Raw genomic sequence first — 16,778 nt, 5'->3', positions numbered from 1 at the left:
AGGTCGACAACAGCATGAGAAGTCAGTGGCCCTGTGACAAATAGTGGAGATTTATCCTGATGAGAAAGGGGTGATACATTCTGTGAAGTTTCTGTTTTAAGGAGAAGAGCACTTGAGATCAGTCGAACACCTTGCGCCTCTTGAGCTGAGTGAGCGCAAGGTCGACGAAGAAGGTACTGGATTGCAGGTAAGAGAGCAGAGTGATGGTAGTGATAATGACAGTGAGATAGGTAATATCATGCGCCAGACTGATAGACTCGAGATCGATGATCGAGAGGTAGCTAGTGATAGGGATGAAGGTGATGATAGGCAGGATCAGAATGAAGTGTTGGAACAGACTGCATGGAGGCCGAGAAGAAGAACTGCTACAGAGCAGAGACAGAGAATGGCAGAGTGGATTTGAGATGGAACTGTGTAATAGTTGTCATCGTAGGCCGAGGCGAACTGAACTGTAAAGTGTGGAAGTCGGGAAGGGATTTGAAGGCGTAGGGTTGTAGGTAGGTGCGCCTCAGTTACTAGGGACACCCACGGTAGTGAAGGAAGTATGATTATCTGATTGTACCTCAACATCACCCAGAGGAACAAGAGACGATTCCTCTCAAGACTCCGCAGGAGCAATTGTGAGTTCGTATGAACCAGAATGAAGCATGCGAATCGCACAAACCATGATCTGTATGCTGCTAGTCAGAGCAGTAAATCTCTTAATTGTACAACAGACAACAAAATACGAAGGTTGAGTGGTAAACATTTAATATATTACATTTGATAACTGCGAATCTTGCCATTGCTTGAGGTGCATTAGGCCATTGAGTTGCTATACTCATTTGAACTTGCGTGTATTATATCACTGATTACGACTGATGTAGCCATCTATACTGAGGCCTTGCTTTTGATATGTCTTATGCTTATTATTGATGCTTTTTGATGTCTCATGCTTGTTATTGATGCTTTTTGATGTCTCATGCTTATTATTGATGCTTTTTGATGTCTCATGCTTATTATTGATGCTTTTTGATGTCTCATGCTTATTATTGATGCTTTTTGATGTCTGATGCTTATTATTGATGCTTTTTGATGTCTCATACTTATGTATTGATGTCGACAATGCCTTGATAGAGCATTGCCTTGTGTAGATTGCATTGAATCATTTCCATGTATGTAATCTCCTTACGGTATTGCTAAGTTACCGTTCATTGGTCGACTTGGGACTAATTCCTTATTGTTGCAATTCTTACTTGAATTAGTTGTTTTTGTAGCCAGATTACATGTGCTGTTGGTTAACACTTGGATTGCTTGCTTAGCTGAGTGAATTGATTTCTATGTTCCATTGATTTACATTGCTAGTGACACCCTTGTGTCCATAATTGCTGTTGCTATGTACATTGTATTGCAACGCACATGACTACTGTTGAATTTTTCTTTGGGCGTATATATTGAATTTCATTTGAGTGATCATTCTGCATGTCATTGTACTGTAGTTGACCTCGTCTCATAGCGTTGCAGACGAGTTCGGGCCGCGACTAATTCTGACGGATGGTCTGCGCAGAGTTTGCTTGACTAGTACATTCCGCCTGAATCTTCCTACCTTTTTGAGGAGGGGGCCCCCTGTTGTGGAGAATGTCACAAAAAAATTCAGTGCAAGGGATTTTTTCACTTCAAACTCCCGCCGATTCTACGGGGCTGACAGATTGGCGGGAACTTACTAGACAAGGCAAGTCATAAACACGACTTGTTGCACACTTTGCTGAGATGCACGTACGGCCGCAGTATGCAATGTCATGTTTTGTCTTGTTTCTTGTTTGAGTGATTTGTTGTGAGTTTGGGGTCCTTAAACCCGAATAACTAACAGCGAGTTAACCCAATTAGCAACCGCCTGGACAGGGAAATGAGACTGTCGCGCGCTGGTCTCAACCTTGTTGTTCCAGAGATCCTGTCCGTGACAGACGTTTGCATTGGGCTCCCAAAGGTTTGTGTAAAGTTAGCAGCTGTGAGTGCTGCTGCGTGGTTGTGGTGAGAATGATTGGGTAAGAATAACTGTTAGGGCCTTGGTGTACTGCGGTGGCATTGCATTAGTTGTGATTAAATTCTAGTGGTTTCTTTGAGGTTGAGGGCAGTTGTGAAGCCCACATGTTTTGTGTTGCAGGTGCGGAGATTGTAAGTTTGCTAGTGTGTTTTTTTGGGGGGGTTTTGTGTGTTTGTTATGTAAGGGTGATGATTGAGATGGTTTTGTTTTTGTAAATAAATTGAGAAAACCTGGTACGTGACTCGTTTATCCTTGCATGGGGGCTAAGTCGCTTTCGTAGATCGTGGGTTGATCATGCAGTCTATCGGCACAATGAAAATACAGTGACATCTGTCGAGGAAATTCCCGACACCTGTGATCTCTAAACCTTATGTTTTGCTAGAGGCATCTCTGATATCACCAAATTTCTGGGACATGCTTGAAATATAAAATAAATACTCCTTCCAAGTTTTATACACATGCATATTAATAAGGTGCACCTAAAATTCTATGAAAATAACGTTGCAAGGCAATCATTCAGCTATTAGTGCTGTTTATTCGGAGTTAGAGAGAAATTGGTCATAACCAGAGTAGTTAAATTAAAGTCGTTACAGGAAAGTTCATATGGATATTTGACAAAACACTTTTTTTTATTTAACTGCACAATGGCTGATGTAATTAGGTTAGACTACTAGTGGTATGATTTTTAGTATTTACAATGATTTCCTACTGGTGTGGGCGTTCTGAAACTCTGCAGAATTTCACCGAGACAAGCAGTTGAGTCATTGCTTATCATTTTAGAAATCCTTTGATATACTATGTCTATCTAATGAGGATCGAGACTGACGCTCAATCTGACAACAGCTATTTTATTGAGCCATAGACATAATCAGCTGTTCGGCCATGCACTCGTGGGTCTAACCAATATCCTAATCTGCTAAATATTCGTGTATGAAGTTAACTAATGGTACATCTTGCTAACAATAACTGTACAAAGAATTTCCAGTATAATTGGTATTCTGAATTCTGAAGTATAATTTTAAATTCTAATTTTATTGATCATTTACAGGTGAGGCTTGGTTTAGGATCTGGAGGAAATTAAGACCCATATTATAATTGTGCTTTCTTCTTCTTGTCTTGCAAGGAAAAAGTACAATACGAAGCCAGTGACTTTAGCAACTGGAACACTCTTAGGTAAGAGTAGTTTGATAACTTGTCTTTCGAAGTTAAGTGGATTAGGAAAGTTAAATCTTGAATATAGGCTCTTTTTAAGACCAAAACTAGATCAGGCCCCTTCAACTTGTAACAAATTGAACAGTATCAATTTTTAAAAATTTGAAATTGAGTAGTTAATATTTCAAAATATTCCTTCAACCAGAAAGCTAGGATAATTAATTTTTGTTAGTATACTCCCATTCTTTATTAGATTGTGGCAAATAATTAAGTAGACTTAATTGGATAGTGCATTATAGGAAAGCTAGTGAGTAGATCAAGGTAGGATTGTGTTGGGGTGTTTATGTAAAATTCAGAGATTGATGAATTTGAAGTAGGTTAATCAGTGGTTTAAGGTGAAATAGCTATTAATAGTGTAGCACTGGCTCATCAGCTGATTAAGGTAGTAATGGCTAGCCAGTTGATGAAAGCTACTGTGTAATTTAAAGGTACAGTAAACTCAAGTAAATATAGAAAAATCGTTTTAGGTTAAGAATCGTGTCTACTTATTCATTGTGAGTTTTACTCAAGATAGTCCGTAGCAAGTCTTGAAATGTGAAATGAAATGTTTTACTATTCACTGTATCAGAATATTTTACTCTGTATATTAAGGTCACTTTGATCTCCAACTGGAATAATAGCTGGAACTTGAAGGCATTTTGGTTTGTTGATTGTTTAAGTTAGGGTTTCGTGTTTTGGGATTAAGGTAGGATTTGGTCATTGAAATAAGGTTTTGGTTCTATGGACCACGGCAGAATTTAATTCACTAAAGGATTAAAGTAGGATATAAATCACTGATAGAGAAAGGTAGGGTTTGGTTCATTGAGGATTAATGTGGCAAAGGTAAGATAAGATTTGGTTTGTCAGTGGATTATGTTTGGGTTTGGTTGATCAATGGATTAATAGTTTTATTTAATGGACTAAGCTAGGCTTTAGTTTGTCAATAGCTTGTCCCAGGTTTTTGGTCTGCTTTGTAAATGGTCTCAGATTTGGTTTATCAAAGGTTCTCAGGTAGAATTTGGTTAGTCAGTGGATTAAGATAGAATTTTGGTAGTCAGTATATTAAGGGTAAAGGTTGGTTAATCAATGAAGTAACTTTTTATGTTCCTTTAAAGTTCAAGTAATCTTGCTCTGTTTAGTAATAATTGTAATTTGTAAAATAATCTCGACTCATTAAGATGCACTTGAAATAATAATATACTGACTTTAAATATTGTAGGCTACACAAACTTTTACTTGGCCCTTGGAGAATTGCATCGAATTCAGAATGAAACTGAATTTGCTATTTCTTGTCAATAGTTCTACATGTTTGTGGGCCGTTTACTTGATTTATTTCATTGTTATACTGATTTTGCATATACTTTTCGTGAAGTTCTTTCATTGTTACCTAGGTTGTCCTATCATTTGGAAAAGAGAGTTTGAAGGCTACAACTTCCTTTCATTTGTTTAGACATTTTGTAAGCAGTACTCGAAAATCAGGAAGATTAATCAGTGGTTTAGGTGGTATAGGTTATCCAATGGCTTTCCATATGACAGGTTAGTGAAAGGATTAAGGTTGGATAAGTTTATCACTGGGTCGAGATAGGTCTGGGTGTTCAGTCAGTTAGTGTATTGTACAGAATAGTACGGCTTATTAACTGGATTAAGGTAGTATAGGTTACGTGATTTAAAGATCCATGTGTTATTCAGTGAGCTGTGATTTAAAGATCCATGTGTTATTCAGTGAGCTTAGATAGGTTCGTTTATGGATTAGGGTAGGAGCGTCAGTCAGTGGAATAATGTAGTAATAGTGATTTACTGAAGGATGTGGTAATCAGTTGATTAACACAGGTTAGGCAAACTGGATTAAATTAAGATAGGCTATAGGCTATTTACTGGTATAACTTATTCTGTATAATTAGTTATGAATTAAAAAGGCTACTAAGGGATTCAGAGCCGATGAAACACGGTTTTTCGGCAACACCTTTTTATCAAAGTATCGGATAAAGGTGAAAGTTGGCAAGTGTATATTTTATAACCCTACCTAATTATTGCAAGTGTTATTTACTACCTAAGTTCAATAGTTCTGGTACTTACCAGAGTAAAAGTGGGTTTCCTATGCAGAGCCATCAAAATCGCAGGTAAGGGTTTTGAACACAATAATGACGTTAACCTATGACGTCATAGGCTCCACCACAGTGAAGAGAAGTTTACATATGGGAAAACGTCTCTTCACTGTGGCTCTGCCCACTTATGGCATATTCACTAATTGATATTAGCACCAAGACCAAGAGAAAGGGAAGGTTTGCTCACTTTCCCCCAAATATCCCATGTAGGTGGAGCTTTGTCTACTTCCTTATTGCATCAGCAGGTGAATTGCCGCAATGAGCATGTACCTCGAAGATATGTCATCGCCTACATAGTTACTCCAGGCAGGAGGCAACGACATCCAATTGGGTAGACCTTGTCTCTCTTGGCCTTTTAATACCCGTACAAGGCTTCAGCGATATCAATGATGGCGAGCAGGATTTGTCATCGTCCCTTTGATAGCATTATCATTCTCAATAATTTTTATTATTATTAATAATTATTATTATTATTATTATTATTTTGTGGAGGTTTCATTGCAACTTCCACAGCAGTTGTTAGGACTAAGTTGTTAGCTTAGTTTCTTCCATTTTCTTGATATTCGTATTGTTTCTACTTTACAAATAATTCAGTGCAAGTAGTTCATCCACATAATGAACCAGTCTATAGCTCATTTGTTAGATCTACATCTATTCAGGGCGGGAATACAAAAAAGACAATCCATTTTGTTTATCTCAGGTTTTGACACTATAGCCTTCTGTTTGCAGCATGTCAGGAGCGGTCACTAGAAGTAGAATTTAAATGAAAAGCAATGATGCCTCATTTCCCTCAATTGTTAGAGTTGTAAAGTCAACGCCATTGTTTTATTTCAGTTAATGTAACCCATTGTTATTTTTCTTGGTTTTTTATTTATATCATATAACACCTAAACAGCGCTTGTATACTCGCTGCAAATAAAAGGTACTGGTAGGAGTCAAGATTTTGAGGGCAAGCTCAAGCTATTATTTACCTGCTTTAATATCAATCAAATGTAACACGATTTATATTGATATGCATGGAAAAGGAAAATATATTGAAATCAGTTTGAATGAGGAACATATTGTTATAATCACTGTGTTTTAATAGATATGTTTTAGAGGTACAAATAAAACATCTAACACTATACATAATTAATTTACAAAATGTCTTCGTCGTCGTCACTCTCGAGGAGGAGGTCATCATCCACGTTTTCATCGTCGCTGGACTGGTCCCACGCTCTCATGGATAATGTCCAATTTCAAGTACTCTTCCTCAAAATGACGTGTTGTCTAACAGCTCCTGCCCGCACTTTTGGGGCGGCCAAGTAACCATTACCCACCATAGAAATAATTACCTATTCACACTAGAGTAAATCTTGCCACAGGTCTTCTCGCTTCAATACAAAGTGGTAAGCCGTAGCACAAATGCAGTCTTGCAACCACGGGGACAATTCCATATCCTGCTGGCCATTATCGAATTTGTCAAGCCTAAATTCTTTAAGCATTTAAGCATATCCATTCACCGCCTACCTGGTGGATGGGCGAGCCTTATGACGTCATATGTTTACGTCACGAATTGTTTTAGAATCCTTGTCTGTGATTTTCTCGGTCCCGCATCGGTGACTTCATTTTACTCTATAAATATCAAAACTATCGAACTTAGGCTCTAAATAATACTTGCAAAAAATTAGGTAGGGTTATAAAATATACACTTGCCAACTTTCAGCTTTATCCGATGCTTTGATAAAAAGTTGTTGCTGAAAAACCGTGCTTCATCGGTTCTGAATCCCTCAGTAGGTTGGTCACTGGTATAATGTTTCACTGATTTAATGCTTGCAAGTTAGTAGAACAAGGTAGGAAGTGTGTGTGCAACAGAATGAGACATGTCATTTAATGGGTTTGTTGTAGGATGGGTTAGTTGGTTAACCGAGTTTGGTTAGCATAATAGGATAAATGTGTAAGATAAAGTTTGGTTTCGATGAGACGTAATCAGTCATGATGTTCATTAATGGGAAAGTCAGCCATTAATTTTAGTCATGCTACACAGACATGTACAGTCTTTATCTGCTTTAGTGTTGATAGAAGTTATTTCGGTATTACATTAAGGAAAGTGAACAGTTACTTTTTTTTGCAAATAGTGTAATATGTCAGTTGGATTAATAAATTCCTTATCACAGGACTGAGAAAATTGTAGCAGTGAAGAAACTAATCTACAACATTCTGGTTCCAGCACACAAAAGTCATCTGCAACATAGGAAAATCTGCAAACTTCCCATGCAATCTTGAATTAAATTCCACAAGAATTCCAGGTAAAGTTTGTTGGAAAATCTGCTGCAGATAATCTTAGCTACTTGGAAATATAGCAGGAAGAGTTCCTAAGGAGAACATTATTATTTTGTGTTCCTAATTCTTAAATATCATGAATACCAAATATGTCATCATCTTGATGTAGGTTTATATATGCTAAGTACTACTATACAGAATGAAGACGGTAAGAGTGTTGATAGTAAAAAAATATTTTTGCAGTAAGGAAGTAACCAGACTTATGAAGTGTTAGTTTCAGCTGTTAGTCTAAAACTGAAATCAAAGTTCTTAGTAGTGTTTGCACAGTTTTAATTGCAATCATTTTCATCATCTTTAAAAGAGAAGAATCGGGTTCCTACAGAGTTAACCCAAGAAAAGCCGATTTTTTTGTAATTTCAGATACTTGAGAATGCCATATGGGTAAATCCATATGTTACCTCCAGATTAGCATTTAAAGCTATATTGACTGAGTTTACCCATGCTTCCTTTTTGTGGAATAAGACTGCTTGTAAGATGCTCTTAACATAATGCAGAAAACGTATATGAATCAATAAAAATATTTCGTGTAATTACATACCAGATAAATGAGAATCACTACTTCAGGTATTCTTTTGTATCTGTGTAAAGTGAGGAAACTAACGCTTTATGAGAATATCTTCATTTTAATAGCTATTTATAAAATTTAAAGACGAGCCAGTTTTCTCAAGATATCTTGTTAAGCATTCCTTTCTGTAAAAGTGTATGCTACTTTAGACAAGTTACTTTTTGTGTGACTGTCAGGTTAAATCCTTTACTATACTCACCAGCTTTGAAGTGCTTTTTTTGCATTCAATCTGTAGTCTAATGCTCAATTAATTGTTCATTTTCTTTACAACTTGTTGCTATACCGTAAGTTTTCCCCTTAAAATCAGAATCTTTTTACAGCTTGTATCTATACCCTTAGTGTTTCCTTTTAAGCCAAATTCATAGCATCTGTTTACATTTTGTACTAAAATTTGAAAAAAAACATTCATTGAATATCGTTTCCATTGTTCATTGTCTGACAGAAAAGTTGCAGTGTGGTTCATCTTCCTAGATCAGTTTTAACAATTGCGTTTAGATGAATCTGGCTAGTGCAGTAGCTGTCAGACAGAATGCTTTCTGCTTATTAATGCTGTTTGATAACTTTAAGTTCGCTAGGATGAACGTCTGGAGAAACTGTTGTGATAAACCCCTATTTCGTTATCTGTATTCAAAAGTCCCAGTAACTTTGAAAAATAATTATGATGCTCAGATTTTCACTTGCTGGAAGAATTTACAGTGACAACCTGTTAGGAAGGGTCAGAATTATTCGTCGATAACTTATCTTTTTGATTTGCTAATTGGTACTCAGCGGGCGATGTCAAAGCATGTTTGGAGAAATTTCACATTATCAATGTTACTTTGCACAGATACTTTTAAAGAATCTTATGTATACTTTGATGGTCAGCTCAGTGGTCTGGTTAAACTATTTTAATAATGATAAAGAATCCTAAAAGAAATCCATTTCATAATGAAAACTTTCGACTATGCCCAAATGTTTGCCAAAGTCAATGCTGTCACATTATTCCATTAAAATATCTTATGTTATATAGCCTTGACATAACATAAGACAGGAGTAGTTAGGGTATGTTAGCCTGCGCTATCATCTGACAGGAACATGTTGAAGTTTGGAACTATTGAGTATTGTTCAGATTCTTCTCTCTCTCTAATCTCTCTCTCTCTCTCTCTCTCTCTTTCTAATGTAATCTCTCTCTCGTGTTCTTGATTAATATAATTTTATTTTTAAAGTTTAAAATCCCAGACAGTTGTGTCCATTTTTATCCAAGGTGTTTGAAGAGTTGGTTTTAAAAGTTCCATTACCAAATATTAGTATCTAATAGGTATTCAGTGTAAATTCATAAATTAACAGCTGTACACTGCAGTCACACGTAAAACAAGCCAGAGCCTTGTTTCAAGTAATTATCAGTTGGACCCTTGTGGCCGCTTTTGTTGTAAACTTCTGTTTTATAGCTTTAGAATGACGAAACTGATGAAGTATAGTAGTTTGATATCAAATGCTGTTTTTAAGCTGCCTATGGGTTCATATTATGGAAATTATATACAGAACTTTTTCCCCTCGTCAGTTATTTGTGCTGTTTGCCAAGAAGAATAAACATTAAAGAGAAAAGCGTAAAAGCCCAGAGAAGGATTAATACAGTGGCATTGCCACCAAGAAAGTTAGTTTATGATTAAGGGGAAAGTTCTACCGAAGAATATGACAAAATTCTTAAGGAATAGTTTTTAAAGGATTAATTTAGTAAGGAAAAGTAGCTAAGGAAGTTTAAATTCCTGAGTACACTTGAAAAAATAGATGGAATGTTTAAATGCAGCCTTTGAAGGAAATGGCCTAGCCAAGGGTAGTGGTGTGTGTACGAAATATTTAGGGAATCTTAAGAAGGAACAAATTTTGAAACTAAATTAAAGTAGTTTTAATTGTGAAAGAGAAAGAATGACTTAAATGTTAGTAAGCTGATGAAGCTGATCAAATAAAATTTTAAAAACTTCAAAAATGCAAAGATTTCCAATTAAGGAATTTTGAACTTTTTTGCAAGTTACAGTAATTCAAAAGAGGGTTTGTGTTTATGGTATGAGGTAAGGACTAAAATTCTCGAGGTATATTTTTTTTCTGATGGTCAGGGAAGATAATTAGATTTAATCTGATGATCGAGTCTGTTTTACCAGACTTTGCCTGCTAGGAACTAAGATGCTAATTCTTGAAAGAAAATAAGCTAGGAATCTGTTATGAAGAAGGTCTGTCTCTATTTAAATGGGCTTTGAATACGTAATTTTAAATTAAGCTTTGAGAGAAAGCTATTAGGTAGATCTTAACAAACTGTCAGCGCTTAAGTTTATTACCATATTCAGTTTGGTCATTCTAAGGTTATTTTAAATTTGCTAATAGGTAATATTTTGAAGACCCATATGTCAGTCAATCACAATTTTGGAAATTTTGGCTATTGTCATGAATCACTGGACCATGCAAAGGAAAACACTGTAAAACTTGAAAGGTCCAAATGTTTAATGAACAGACCTTTGAATGAACGTGTAGTAAGAGGAGCTAACTATTGCATGGAGCTGAGATAATCATTTAACGTAGTCGTCTTTCGAGTCACAAGTATCATTCAAGAATTGTTCCAAGGCATATGTATACAACTCAATTGTTCCATAGTGACACAAAGGTAAATGTTCCAAATGGTCAAAGTTTAAGAAAGAATCATTCAAGAAACAAATGTTCCAAGGCTAGACTTTAGATGAATAATGCTTTGGATATCAAGTCCTTGTTGGTAAATGTTCTAACTATTTGTTTCCTAATATTTTCGAAACATCTTCACTTGAATCCTTTGGAAATTCAATTAAGAATTTCTTTTCCTCTTGGCCTCGGAGAGAAAAGTACCCCACAGAGAGCAGGATAAATCAATACAATTTTCAGTCAGAAGTTTGGCTTTCAAAACGGAATAATTTGCTGTTCAGTACCCCCATAGGTACATTTTAATCTCAAAGTTTGTTATGTGTAGCTGTATTCCAATTTACATTTTAATTATCAAAGTTGTTTGGTAGCTGTATTCCCATATATCAGCATATATGTAACTATAGCTTGTATTCTAGGACAAAAAAAATGTATCAGACATTGACTCAAATCATTTATGGAGCTAAGCTAACTGGAAATAAAATACAACGGAATGTATGCATTTTTATTATCTCATCTCAAGGTACACGAATATAAATACGAGAACTAAAAATTAAAAACCCGATAACAAGAGCAGTCTCCTTACACAACGTTAATATGCCCGAGTATTCTCCCCACACGCCCCCTCCCTCCCACTAGCACCGGCAAATACCAGTGTTCCCACCATAAAAGGGCCAAAGAGCTCGTGAACTAAACCTCGCTTTTGAAACTCAAATCAGGTCTTTTTTAGACTGTCTTTCCTTTCCCATTTGCAGAACTCGTTCACCCTCCCACTGATGGAATGACAGCAGTAACACCACGTGCTTTAGAAATATTTGTAAGTACAGTCAAAATGGCTGAACTGCCCCAGTAATTACTGTTGGAAAACTCTCAACTTCTCGGATCCAGTTGTCTTTGAGTCGGTTTTCTCTTGACAAAGTCATGGAAAGTATTGTCCAGTAGTTTAAGTTACCCAAAGCCTCAAAATCAAACTTAATTGCCTTAAAGTACTTCTGTGGACACTTGGCTGAACTAGGGTGCTTGTGTTAAGCACTTGGACTTTAAATCTAGGCTGTATCTGGTTGAAGTAAAACAGAAAATTCGTTAAATTCTTTTATTGTAGAAGACTGATTACCATACATGAGACAGATTTCAGTACAGTTAATGTTTTTTACGCTGAAATATGCTACACACTTGTCAATGACAAAAATTTATAAATTTTTTATACCCATTTCCGAAAACTCAAACACCCCCAGCGACAGTCATAGAAAACGGTGGTTTCATCCTCCAGTAAGCCAAATTCATGGGGAACTGAATGAAAAAAACACCAGTTTTCTTTGTTTTCCTGAACATCTGAAATGCGTTTGAAGTTCACGTACGTCATGGTTCAGTGATTAAGTAGTGTTTTCTATAAAAAAATAATGAAAAAAGGAGGAAAAGGAAAGCCCACCAAGGCCCTCCCCTTTCCCACCTGGTAACTAGAGACTTAACGAAACAGTTTGTTTATTCAAAACAATGTTACCAGGCCCTTGAATGCTTTCCTTGTCCTTCTCTTTTGAATTATTTTATTGCAACATTTTACAAACAGTAAAGCAACGATTGTAAATCAAAAGTCACCAAGAACAGCATGATCTTTTGAAGGCTAAAGTTACACAATTCAAATTAGTATTTATCACTTTAAGAGTAATTTAATGAGGTAACCGGTTATATTTATTCTTGAATGGGATGTGAGAATTAAGCATGGGAAAGTTAAAGCAATTTTACAGCTAAATTGGATGAAATGATTTATTCGAATTTGGAGACACTATTAATACGTAACCAATCAAAAAGGTAGGGGGGGAGGGAACTTTGGAATTATTTATTTATTCCAGTTTAGAAAAACTGTTAGTTAACGAGCCAGAGGTGGGGAGAGGGGGAAGCCATCATTAGTCCCATATGCAATTCCAGCACAATCCATGACTCCAGACCCTCGACGCTCGCTCAAAAGCAACAAGATCCCACAAGTGTCCAAGATTCCTCTCGGTTTCGTCCCATTCCGCGTACTTGATTGAGTCAGGTAAAAGAGAAGAGACGGGCAAGATTACTGCCCTGACTACCCTGTGCTTCTTCCCCCAACAGATAGCCAGATCGGACCGAGGTCACATTCACCTTACACGTGGACCACCGAATCGCTTTAGCTTCATCTGTGTAATAAGTTCTCAAATACGAACCCTTAGGAGAGAAACAAAGTTTCGCTTAACGCGAAAATTCAAGAGCAAAACGACACTTTCATACTTTTTTTTTTTTTTGGTACACAATGATGATTTAATAAAAATGAACACAAGAGTTAACTGACCTTATATATTGAAGTACACAGACACAGCACCTCTAAGACTTAGCTTTTATTAATAGACCAAAACATTACTAGTAGTAGTTTCGATACTACATACACACACATGCACGGACACCAACAGAACAAACAATATTAGACTAAATAAAAGTATGGCCTATGGTAAAAATGCACACCCCTAAATAACATTACCAGTTCGTAATATACCGTAATGATCGACAACAACTGATTATCTACTACACAGTGTAACGTTTAGACTATATACCTTTAAGCTATATGACATTAAATTTAACAAAACTATTGGCAGCATATGAAAAATCTATAATCTATTCAAGGAAACTGACTCTGATCAGCCCAGCCTTAACCCACATTAAAAACCGTCATCAGAGATGTATGTACAGAGAGAAACATAGAGAGAGAGAGAGAGAAGATTTGAGAGAGAGAGAGAGAGAAAGAGAGAGAGAGAGAGAGAGAGAGAAAAATCTATGCTAGAGATCTTCCTACCAGGACATTCTGTACAGAGAATCCATGCAAGAGCCAGGAATGCTAACGTGTTTGAAGGGACGTCCTTTTCAATTCCAAACTTTATAGTCTGAATTATCGGTTAATATGCAGTTCAATACGTACTACGTTCCCTTAGGTTCAAGTAAAAATCAACTTATTATTTTAAACTGAAAACGCATCATAATCTAATGAATATACGATATTTAATTTTTAGTAGTTCACCATGACAGTGATGTTCAGTATGAATCTTTAAATGGGACGTACTACGGTACTTTAATCTATTACTTCAAGACATGAAAACTTAGTGAAATATGGAACGTATGTCCAACAGCTCTTACTTTAGGCCGTTTAGTTTCTTCATAACTGTATCTGAAATCTGAAAATGCAGAAAAAAAAAAAAAAAAGTGTTACCTTAAGCTTTCCTGAGTCTCCATGGGGCTGGAAGTTATTCAGACCGTTTCCATATTACCATTATTATGGGATTCGTAAATAATTCTCATAAGGCAATTCAGACAGACCACGAACTTTATACTCTTCGTGGAATGAACCAAAGGACTTGCTCTTTAATGATATATTAATTTGTGCTTAAAAATTTAACCCCTAAGCAATCTTGAAAACAAATGCTTATAAAGATTTTCTTTTCAACTACTTAGCGCCACTAGGATAATTATTTAAACAAAACTTTCAAAGGAATGAACCAAAGGATTTTCCTTTTAAAACTAATTATAAAAAAATTAAATTCTTGCCATTAAAAAGAACAAATGCTTATACTGTAAGGATTTTGTTTTCAACTACTTAGTGCCACTAGGATAATTATTTAAACAAAACTTTTAAAGGAATGTACCAAAGGGAATTCCCCTTTAAAACTAATTATAAAAACTAAATTCTTGCCATTGAAAACGTGTCGATGCTCGAAGTATGGTATGAGATTGTTTTGCACCTTGATTTTGAAAATGCTAATGCTTTTGTTAAAATAATCTCCTGACTTGTGTCCGAGACTTTCCATGATACACTTATCCTTTGCTAACTTTTCTTTTCATAAAAGTACTGAAGTCTCCTAATTCACTTACTGGCTTGACGAAATCTCACCCCCTTGAACCTCTTCTGTTACTGATTTAACAAAAACTTACTCCTTTTGTCACCCCCTTTCATAAAAAAAAAATCAAATAGGAAATTATGCTCTAGCTTCCTATTAATCCTAGCTCTGTTTTACACCAATAAACTAAAATCCAGTACAATTCATCAACATACATTGGTTAAAGAGCACAATCAGTGACAAGCTGGAAACTTCAGAATACATTTACAAAATATATCGGATTGTATCTGGCATTTAATAACATTTACTGATGTACAATGAATAATCATTCGCTAAAAAATGTCATTCATAAAACCAAGGATTTAGGTTTAATTTAAACATTGCCTGCCGAGACTTTCTATTTGAGGAACAGACTTCTCTCGGTGGGGCCTTGGCAAGTTACTCTGAATATTTCAGCGGTGAAACACACTCGAGCAGGTACAGATAGGAGATGAGGACTCTCAGCTCAAAACTATACAATGATAACTTTATCAATCTCTTACATCATATGGTTACCCGCGTGATTAGTCAAGTTTTATATCAACTTCAGTTAAACGTCGTTGAGATCAATCGAAGACCCTTCAAATAGGAGCGACGAAAGATTTATTCCTCTAGGTTCTCAGTTCTGCTATTTATTCCGATTTTGCGAGTTCAAATCACAAAAGGACTCGAGGCCCGCATCTCTAAATTACTGGTAAATTCTACGTTACTTTTACCTTGCAGATCTGCAGTTCATTAGTTTAGGGATTTCTCACTAGACTTTTACACTCGAGGTCATTTCAGTCGTATGTCAATATATTTAAGTAGTTCTAACTTCATTCAAAAATAGAGAATCACCACCTATACAATAGAGTAATCATCCTGGCGATTTTCTGCTCCAGAAAATTTTAGTTACCCCCACTCAGTTTTTAAAATAATAAATTCACCGATACCTAGCGACTAAATTTACGCCATAATTCTTGCAAGGAAAGTACATGCATTACAGTGTTTAATGTAGCAATAATACTATTGATTATCTCATGTTAAGACTTAGTCATTAAGCATAACAAAGGCTGTCAAGATCGCGGGAGATTTTATGAAATTTCGGACCTCAGCAGAACCTAAGAACTTTAAGTTAATTGCAATATAGTACGTAAACTTTAGGGTACCCCCTAATTTGTGCGTACATTTCTTACTTCCCATATTTAGTGATTAAGAAAAAATACACTAGGAATTAGGATTTATCACTCAAAGATACAAATGGGTTCCTAACTGGCAAGATTCAATTGATAAGCTTCAAGGGTACATCTAATATTTTTGGATTACAAGACTAACATTTACAACCTAAGTTTCCACCAGAACCAGTACTGTTCATTTGCAAAATGTTATTCAAGGTATATTCCTGTGCATCAGTAGTCTATGCCAGCACACACTAATTTATATCCACTAAGTTTCACTCAAATAAGAATACCTTCCACCAGGCACTGGTAAGATGTAAGAAATCTTATCAAACCGTCAAGAGAACTACCACACCATCAGATCCAAAACCAGTCTACTTTGCATTCTTAAACATACACACACAAACCTGGACAGCTTCCACACTATTTACTAGATGAAATCTCACCAGAATCGTATATCCATTAATAAACACCAATTGCAAGATATTCGAAAACTTATTACACAGTTCGTCTAAAGACGACTTTAGCAGTTCTTTATCGCTCCTGTAAGTCAAGGACACAAATGGTAGAAATCAAAGAAAGTGGACATTTATGAGCTTAGCTGGACTGCTTTTCAGAAAGGACAAGGATCTCGGTGTAACAGATGGCACTGAAATGCAAGACTTATGAATGACCTTATCATAACATTAAAAATAATGCAGTAACTTTTAACGTTAACTTTTCAATAACCACTACCTATTCAAGTTCAACTAATAGTTAATAGAACAGCTTTCACTAATTTCATAACCTTAAAACTCATATGTCCTTAGTGTATTTTGAATCACAGTATTAATACAATGAAAAATGAACACTACTTAATTACACTGATATATAAATTTGATAATG

At 35.9% G+C, this 16,778-nt stretch overlaps 1 long non-coding RNA gene across 1 annotated transcript in view; it reads left to right on the top strand.

Annotated features, from left to right (window-relative positions):
- The window catches only part of LOC136855129 (uncharacterized), a 32,433-nt gene extending 23,006 nt beyond the window's left edge, over positions 1-9,427 (top strand). Inside the window, exons 2-4 of the long non-coding RNA XR_010857918.1 lie at positions 3,072-3,196; positions 7,476-9,052; positions 9,109-9,427. This is a non-coding gene — a long non-coding RNA (uncharacterized lncRNA). The remainder of the gene's footprint in view (positions 1-3,071; positions 3,197-7,475; positions 9,053-9,108) is intronic.
- The last annotated feature ends 7,351 nt before the right edge of the window (positions 9,428-16,778 follow it).

The sequence above is a fragment of the Macrobrachium rosenbergii genome, chromosome 3 (assembly GCF_040412425.1).
Source record: "Macrobrachium rosenbergii isolate ZJJX-2024 chromosome 3, ASM4041242v1, whole genome shotgun sequence".
NCBI classification, from domain to species: Eukaryota; Metazoa; Arthropoda; class Malacostraca; order Decapoda; family Palaemonidae; genus Macrobrachium; species Macrobrachium rosenbergii.
The sequence above is the reverse complement of the archived record's forward strand: the minus strand, read 5'-3'. Positions and strand labels throughout refer to the sequence as shown.